This window comes from Eumetopias jubatus, unplaced genomic scaffold, assembly GCF_037043125.1.
Source record: "Eumetopias jubatus isolate StellerSeaLion01/CBP00866 unplaced genomic scaffold, mEumJub1_p1.0 scaffold_10, whole genome shotgun sequence".
NCBI lineage: Eukaryota > Metazoa > Chordata > Mammalia > Carnivora > Otariidae > Eumetopias > Eumetopias jubatus.
Genome location: NW_028274816.1, coordinates 77,320,443 through 77,329,975, shown reverse-complemented (window position 1 = coordinate 77,329,975; position 9,533 = coordinate 77,320,443).

Genomic DNA, 9,533 nt, shown 5'->3' with positions numbered 1-9,533 from the left:
TTCTCCCCACTAAGGGAAAGATCTTGTCAGAAACAGTCCCTTCTTTTTCTTTCTTTCTTTCTTTCTTTCTTTTTCTTTCTTTTCTTTTCTTTTCTTTCATGTATTTATTTATTTCACAGAGACAGTGAGAGCAGGAACACAAGCAGGGGGAGTGGGAGAGGGAGAAGCAGGCTTCCCTTGGAGCAGGGAGCCCGACGCGGGGCTCGATCCCAGGACCCTGGGATCACGACCTGAGCCGAAGGCAGACGCTTAACGACTGAGCCACCCAGGCGCCCCTACTATTCACTTTCTTGCCCCCATCCTCCTTCCACTTGTACCACTGCTCAGAGCCCCCCTCACTCCACTTGCTAGATGGGTTACTGCCCGATTAACGAATCATCCAATAAGGCCAATTAGATCTTCACATGTACTCAGTTGAATTTTTTAACCATTATCTTTTAAATGTATAGATAATCCCAAATGTAGAACGTTGGGACTGATACCAAGACTTAGATGTCAAGTTTACCTAGGGCTTGATGCAGAAGGAGGGTGGTGTGTGAGGTGGCCGCCGATTGGCTGTGGTCGGTACATGCGTGCATCTGGAGATGGAGGGGCTTCTGGTTCGGAGCACGCTGGCCAAGCAAGACCCACCCTCAACCATGACCGGGGCTGAGGCCATGCAGCTTCACAGCGCTCTCTTCGCCGGTCCCACACCCAGCTCTTGCCTCTGCCCACCCCTTGCAAGGACCGCCTAGCAAACCCCTGACAGGCTGCCCGTCCTTATTTTCTTCACCGGAAACCAGCTACTCCAAAAGCCCCTCCGCAACCCTTTCAAGGGGTGGCTTTCATTCTCAAACTTCACACACCTCTCAGGGATTTGGGGTTTGGGTCCTCCCTGGACCACTTCCAGATTATTCTCCACCCCCTTTGAAGAAAAGCTTGCCCCATTTTAGGCTCACGGCATCCTACTAAACCGCCTTCACCCCCTACTTGGTATTCTGCTGGCTTCTCAATCATCCCCTGTGAAAGAGACGGCCAGTCGTTCCCCAATATCTGATTCCCCCTCTACAAATATAACTCTCAAGTATTTTAGCAGGGGTTGTGGTGTGCTCAAAGTAAAGATGCCGTCTCCCAGCTGCCCTTAACAGGTGGGATTATATTCTGACCGACAGGAGAGAAAACAATGTGTTACAACTTCCAAGTGTTCTTAAACGAAGGGTGCATGCTTCTCTTCAGCTTTTCTTGCTTCCTGCTGTCTGGATTGAAGACATGATGGCTGGAACTCCAGCACCCATATTGGATCATGAGGTAGATTTTGAAATTGGCGTCATGTGGTACAAAGTAACAAGGTAGGAGGAGACTGGGTCTCTCGACACTGAAGACTACGTGTGGAGCTCTGGAGGTCTCACGTGTGAGAGACAAACTTCTGTCGTGTTTAGCTTTACTTTGGTGTTTTCTATCGCTTGTAGCCACCCTCCCTAACTCCCCCTCATTCTTCAAGGGCATTGGTTCCTGGCTCATAGTCTTGCTGTCCACCTCAATCTCTCCCATTGTCCTGGATTCACGTCAGTGACCATTTCACACTCTGGACCTTTCTCCAGTGACTTCCTGCATTCCACCTTGGCCAACCACCTCCCTTGGGTTTTGTCATCCCCCAGATCCGCTGCACCTCCAAGCTCACTGACCCGAGCACCCTACCTGCGACCATAACCTCCCTTCCTTGCATCTTCTTTCTTCATCTTCAGTACTCTGAGATCTCAAAGTCATCCGGACCTCCCGCTCAGTAACACCTTCCCCCCAGTCCACTTCTTTCTTCCCCACTCATCTGACTGCCAGGCATAACTTATCCAATGCCCTTTAAGTTGACCACATATCCTTTCATCGTTCCCATGTGACAAAATCCAACCCATCAGCTTTCTCTGAGAAAGCCAGAGAACAGGGCAGACTGTCTCATGAATTCATCCTGACCCGCCCATGGGGGAAACGTGGAATGGGAATTAGACATCAAAGGCAGTAAGCGGGACCTGATCTCTCTACACCTGAGCTCTAAAAAAAAAAGCCACCTAGAGGCGCCTGGCTGGCTCAGCCAGTTGAGCATCTGACTCTTGATTTCTGCTCAGGTCATGATCTCAGGGTCATGAGATGGAGCCCTGTGTCGGGCTCACGCTGAGCGTGCGTGGAACCTGCTTGGGATTCTTTCTCTCTCACCCTCTGCCCCCACCCCTGGTGCTCAGGCTTGCTCTCTCAAAGACAAAACAAAACAAAACTTCTATGGAACATCTAAAGCTAATAATCAGGTCCTGTCCTCTTTTCGGGGTTTCATCAGCCAACAGCTCGATACTGGAAGTTCCGCACACCCTTTCCGGCCCAGCTCACTGCTGCGATGGATTCTCTGCATCGAAATCCTCTATTGAGCTGTGTGTTCCTCTGATCAGCAGCCTGTCTCCCCAGTGGAGCGTAAGCTCCGTGGGAAGGGGACTCATCTCTGCCCTCCCCTGTAACCTCCCACCTGGCACGGCACCTGTCACCCCCTAGGAACACGTGAATAAATATGCATGTTAACATTAGTAAAGATCGATACACTCAGGGTTGTTGTTGTTTTTTTTTCCTCTAATAGAAGCGTGAACTTGGTCTGGTTTACAGTGGCTCAGCTTTGCAGGCCCTCTCAAGCATTTCTTCCTTTTACTTCCCTTCTCTAGTGGTTCAAGGTTACAAGCTCTTGTCATCACATCAAATGAGGGACACTGTGTGTGCGTGTGTGTGTGTGTGTGTGTGTGTGTGTTGAGGTGTGAGTGGAGGAACACGAGAACAGTAAGTCTTACTTTTTTCTCAGTTTAACACCTGCCTGGCGGCCAGCAGGTTCCCGGGGGCGGGGCAAGCCTGTTTCCCTACCTCCTGCTCTATTCAAGACCCCGGGGCGGGGGGGGGGGGGGGGGGGGGGTCAAAGAAATTTCAGCCTGTCCTTGGACACGTGGGGGCAGCACCCAGACGGTGGAGCCCCGTGTACTGCTGGGGTGGGCCTTGGGTTGGAATCCTGTCTCAGGCTTCAGGAAAGACCTTCCTGTGTGAGCAGCCCACTAGGAGTGCCTGAGATGGTGAGTCATTTCCCCCTGAGAAGGGGTGGGTCTGTGCAGCTTTGTCTGCCCAGTCGGTAGCCCCCTTTTTTTAAATTTTATTATGTTAGTCACCATACAATACATCATTAGTTTTTTTTTTTTTTAAGATTTTATTTATTTATTTGAGAGAGAGAGAATGAGAGATAGAGAGCACGAGAGGGAAGAGGGTCAGAGGGAGAAGCAGACTCCCCGCTGAGCAGGAAGCCCGATGCGGGACTTGATCCCGGGACTCCAGGATCATGGCCTGAGCCAAAGGCAGTCGCTCAACCATCTGAGCCACCCAGGCGCCCCTACATCATTAGTTTTTGATGTGGTGATCCACGAGCCATTGAAACAGCCCTATTGGATCTCTCATTCAGGTAAGAGAATGGTCATGGGCCTGCTCCTAGGAGGGAGGGAGACAGAGTCAAAATGAGCCATCTCCATGAAGGATCTTTCAGGGGAGGCTAAGGTACCGTGGGAACTCTCCGCAGGGAATGGGGCCCCAGCTTTCAGGCTCAGGGAGGGGGTCCCAGGAGAAACTGAGGCCTGAGGGAGGGGGGAGGAGCAGCTTGTTACAGGGAAGTGGGGGAGGACAGCTGAGGAAAACTGTCCTTGCAAAGCCTCCCAGGCGAGCACCATGGTGGCTTAAGGACCTGAACGAAGGTGAGAGCCTGGAACATTACCCACAGCGGGGAGAGAGGACGGGCACAGTGAAAGACCTAACAAAGCATGTTAGGGAATCTGGGCCCCATCCCAAGAGCAATGGGGAATCTCCCTAGAAGGGCTCTACATAGGAATGGAGACACGACCACTGGGGCCCACAGAAGAGGATGTGGGGAGCCCAGTAAGAAGGCACAAGCGCTCTCCAGGCAGGAAATGCTGGCCTGGACTGGGGTGGTGGAAACGTAGACAGAGAGAAATGGGATGATGCCAGAGACGCTAGGGGACAGAATCGCCGGGAACTGGATGTGGGGAGCGGGGGGACGAGGAGACAGCGGAGCCAATGGTGACGCCCAGACGTGCTGCTTGGACCACCAGGTAGACGATGATCTCATTGGCTGTGGTTGGAACACAGGGAATGGCGCACATTTGGGAGGGGGATGACCTGCTCTGCTCCGGAGGCGCCGAGTCTGAGGCATTAGTGGGATGCGCGAAAGGAGGTATCCAGCCGGCAGGCAGGAGAGATCTGGGATGGAGATGACTGGGGAGTCCCTGGGTGTATGTACGGAAAAGGTCATCTAGGAGGTTAGGGTCCTGCTAACCGGTGTTTAAGGGGTGGGCGGAAAACAGGAGGCTGAGTGGCTGGCTTCCCAGGGCCTGAGTCAGTGGAGTATCCTGGGACGCCCCTGGGAAGGAGCCAGCCCAAGTCCTTCACCACCGAGCCCTAGCTCTGCTGACCCCCGTCTTCACCCTGAGACAAACTCTTCGGCATCAGGATCCTTTCCCCACAGAGTGCATGCAGCCCTCCCCACTCCCAAACACTTCCCCTATGGCCGGTTACAAGCACATGACCTCAGCCAAATAAAGCAGACAGACGAAAAGAACCAAGTTATGCGGCACTTTGGCGGGGGCTGGGGCCCCGCGGACTCCCAAGGGCACCTCCTAGGAGAATGTGATGTACCTCACCCTCCCCATGAGGCTCCATCAGACTCTGAGAGCTGCGACAGCGGGACTCCTCCCCACTCCCCCTCCCTCAGATGCAGGCCAGGCCACCAGGGGGATGTCTGCCACCTCTCCCAATTCACCGCATCCAAAGGGCCTCCTCCTCCCACTTCTGGAATACACGATGTGAGGTGCAGGAGGGCAAGGGTCCCTCGAGAGATCAAAAGTGAGGGTTTCGCCAGGACCGAGCATTCTGAGGCCGCGTGCCCTTTGGCAGCTCCAGGCAGAGGGTCCTCAGGAAGGAATGTGACCTAGCACGGTCCCGTGGCGTGGTTGTCTCTGGGTCCCTGGCTTGGATAATCCCACACCCAGAAGGAGGAATGGCAGGAGCAGAGGAGCTGGACTCCACCGCTGGGAAGTGGGGGGAGTGAAGCACCCAGTCTGGTGATGTAGGTGCAAGAACAGAGGCCCTCTCTCCTCTCTGCCCCACCCACAACCAAGCGCTTCTCCGCCCCATTTCTGTCATTGGCTTCGCCATTGTTCCTGGCCCGGCCTCCATCTGGGACGCTACACTTCCCGGATCACCCAGATTATGGCTTCTCTTCTTTATTGCTTTTCTGGCTTCATCTCTTCCTCTCCTGTCTCTACCAGCTTCGCCCAGACCCTCATCCCCCTGAACGCAGGATATCACAGACTTCTGTTTCACCCTAACTGGTCTAACGCCAACTGGGGGAAGCATTGGATGCCACGGGTTACCGGGTGTTTTCCACAAGACCACCCTCATTTCCGATGCCAGCCATAAATCTCATGGGTCCCCAAGTCACCCACATTTCTGGCCAACTGGCTCTAGATTCCAGGGTTCCTGCAATGCCCAGAGGTTCAATAAGTCACTGGAACAACTCGTAGAACTCAGGAAAGTGCTAGACTTAGGATTGCTGTTTCGCTGTAAGGACAGACAAACGTTAAGTTCTGGAAGGGTCCTAGAAGCAGAGCTTCCAAGCCCAGGCCCCCAGTAGACAGGTGTGTCACCTCCTGGCATATCAGTGTATTTACGATCCAAGAAGTTCCCCTGAGCCTCAATGTCCAGCATTTTTATTGGGGTTTGGGGTAAAGGGTTGATGTCAAGGGGCTCAAAGCACCAACCCTCTCAGTCACACGGTTGGTCTCTGTGGTGTGGCCTACCTTCATCCGGATTCTTCTCTTTACATCAACTGTCAACTAGTCATCTCATTAGTGTAAACTCTCAGGGCCCACCAAGAGCAGCAAAGAGCACCTGTCACTTGGAAAATCCCAAGGATTTAGAGTTTCCCTCTTAGGAACCAGGAACGGGGGCCAGTCAAATTCTTTATGGTAGCACATCTCTTGACTGGTCTTGACTGGTAAATAACCTCTGTCTCTTAAGTAATATCCATTCAATAAATATTTATAGGCCAGCCCCTCCCCCCGCCCCGCCCCCGCCGCACAACTCAGGGGTAAGCTGAAGGTGAATGATGGGTATGGTCCTTGCCCTCCTGGTGCTTAGAATCTACCGGAGATTAGAGCATTACAACACAGTGGGGTGCCTGTGGTTGGGTCAGGAAGGCCAAGAGCCCCAGGCACCCTCAGAAGGAGCGGTGAACCCTGGCAATGAGTTAGCCAGGGAAGAGGGGGAGAAAGAAAGTTCTAGGTGGATGGCACAGGTGTAAAATCTGAGAGGCATAAAGGAGGGTGATCTAGTCAAGGGGCTGAGGGAAGTTCAGAGTACCTTGCATCTAGAGGGGAGAATGGGGAGATACGGGGCTGGAAAGTTCCATGGGGGGGGTGCTGGGTGACAGCTATAGAATCATCCCCAATACGAGGACACACTGTTCTTCCTCAAATACCGCATTCATGATACCAGGCCTTTGTTTAGAAACCTACTGTGGCTACCACTGAGCTTCCCCTAGGGCCTGGTGTAGGGCCAGGACACATAATTCATAGCCGGGTTTCTTAAGCTCCAATCAATCAGCTTGGATGGGAAAAAGTTACGCTTATTTCCAATGACCTCTTATTTGAAATTTAGCATCTCTTGTTATTGCGACTGTAGATACCAGAGCACTGTAGATAGCAGTACCAGAGGCTCTGTGTTACTTTATACTTATCAGACCTGCCACTAGACCTCGTTGATGTGATAACAAAGGAGTACATTTGTGTTCAAACAAAAATCTGGGGTTTTAATTTTGATTATTGTTTTTAAATATTTTCACTTCCTGGGGCTCCTGGGTGGCTCAGTCGTTAAGCGTCTGCCTTCAGTTCAGGTCATGATCCCAGGGTCCTGGGATTGAGCCCTGCATTGGGCTCCCTGCTCTGCGGGGAGCCTGCTTCTCCCTCTCCCTCTGCTGTTCCCCCTGCTTGTGCTCTCTCGCTCTCTCTAAAAAAAAATAAATAAAATCTTAAAAAATTTTTTTCATTTCCTTTGTATCCCTGCATATTTTATTTTATGAATTTGAAAACATTATTCCGAGTAGGGGTCTGTGGGCCTTGCCAAGCTGCCAAGGGGATGCATGGTAGAAAAAAGTTTCAAAACCTCTGCTTAATAGAAGTATGTGTCGTCCCAATTCTTCCCAAATTGATGCTTGAGTTTGGGTGTATTGAGCCATCTCCCTGGTGCAAGTCCATCCCTTCTACCTCCTGGTGCTATCACAGGTGCTCTGGGACACCCGTCCCCAGAGAAACCAGCAGCGTCAACGGCATGCAGGGCATTGGATAAGGGAATGTCCCAGGGGGATGGAATCCCATCAGTTGTAGGTCTATTTCAACCAGTGAGCTGAGAGGGGGACAAACCCTCACACTCCCTTGAGAAAAATGGCTTGGGCCACTTTGGCCTACTGAGATTTGTCCCATGACACCCGTTATCCTAGCCACAGCCAGCTGGACCAAGGATCTCACTCAGATCTGGCTAGTGGCCCGGGAAGTGGCCAGGCAGGAGAGCTTGCCAAACAGGTCCTTAGATTCTGTCTCTTGGGAGTTTGAATTTGAAGGTACAAGACAGTCAGTGGTTGGGAGGACCCGGCGAAGTGACAGACACCAAGACAGATGTGAAATATGAGACGGACGGAAGTGAAGTCCAAGTCGGAACTTGCCAGGTTAGGGCGACCTTCCACCCGACTCTCCTGGAGGAGCTCTGGCCCTGTGCCCGTGTCACTTCGTGGAGATCTGCTTCTTACCACTTGGAAGAGCTCAAGAGCTATAGCGGGCCAGGAGTCCCCGGCTGTACAAGGCTGATCCAAGAGCATGGCTCCTGGCATGCCAGAGACCCCAAATCAGGAGGTGGGGGGCTTTCTCCTCAGTCTCCCTAATCCTGTGCGACCTCCTCCTGGCTCAGTAGGCCCCCACCCCTCGTGCCCAGTGCCAGGGCCCTGTCAACTTCTTTGTCCTCGAAGGTCCCTTTCCAAAGGTTCCCTATCCGCTTGACTGCTCACAAAGCAGCTAGAGCCAGGAATGCCCTGTGGGGTTGGGTTGGGGGTGGGAGCAGACGGACAGCCGACCAGCAGAAACCAGGAGGGAGGGACAGAGAGGTCTGCCACTCCCCACACGAGAGAGGCAGTGTGGAGTAGACCTCTCCGTTCTAGCTCCCTTGGTTTCCCTCGTCCAGGCTCCTTCTCTCCCTCTAGGGTCTGCAACACTCCCCTCCTCTCTACAATTCCTCCTGGATCAAACCTAGTCCACTCTCTTGGCCCAGAAACAGATTCAGATGCAGCTACGTCCATAGCTCCTTTCATCCCAACAACGTTTTAGAGATGAGGACATAAGGGCGAGAGAAGTCTGAGGCTGGTAGTCAGAAGGGAACAGTCCAAGCTACATGGGATGCTCTACAAAAACCCTGCACAAGACCACATCTCCCCAGCGCCACTGTTCGGAGCTCCCACCCCGACCCCCACTGCGCCCTTGCCAAGCGGATACACTTGCATCTCCCAAAACGCGCCCTTTCGGCTCCCAGTCTTTCTCCTGATGTTCTCCTAACACAGCCCTAGGATGCCCTGGTGAGTTTTGGGTCAACCTTTAAGACTCAAAGTGTGCTCAGCGGATCCGGTGAGGCAGGGATCTTGTCCCAATTGCCTTTGTATCTCCAGCTTTGGTAAGGGGCCGAAAATTCGAGGTGTCCCCCGGCCCCAGGGTCATGAAATTATTGGATTCTATAAGTAGGGTCAGCACTTGGAACCCCGTGGGTGGGGTTTATTCAATCGTTCAACAATACACAATAGGTCTGTTATGTTCTAACTCTGCTGGGTGCTGGGGATCAAACATGAATGGAGAAATTAGCTAGGAGGGATATAACTGAGCAGAAAGTTTAAGAACATTCTAAAAACCTATGAAAGAGAAACAACAGAGGGTTTAATCCGTCTTTTCCTCCAGGTGCGTGTGGCGGCGGCCCCCCGTCCCCACCCCCAGCCCCCCACCGCGTTCTCAAGGCAAGATTTGAGAGGGATTAAAAATACCTAATCCCCGGGTTGGGTCTCGCATGCAGGAAGGCGACGAGGCCTGAATCCTAACCGGGGCCCCACCCCTGGCCCCACTCTTCCCCTAATTCCCCGCATCCGGGAATTAGCGGTCCGGTTTGCAGCTCGCTGCCATCCAGGCGCCCCAAGGAGGGAGCTGCAAGACCCGCCAACTATTCTCCCCGGACTCAGGAGACCCCACCTAGGCGTCTGTTCCTTGCGCGAGCAAGGGCCCCCAGGGAGGGTCTCAGGAGACAGTGTTAGAAGATGCGGCCCCTTGAAAGACAGGAGACTGGGGGGGCGCGACCTAGCGGGCAAGAGGGCGTCCCAAACCCCGGGCCCGACATCTGAGCTCGCAGCCGACGCCCCCCCAGGTCCCGCCCCCGGGGAGAGCCGG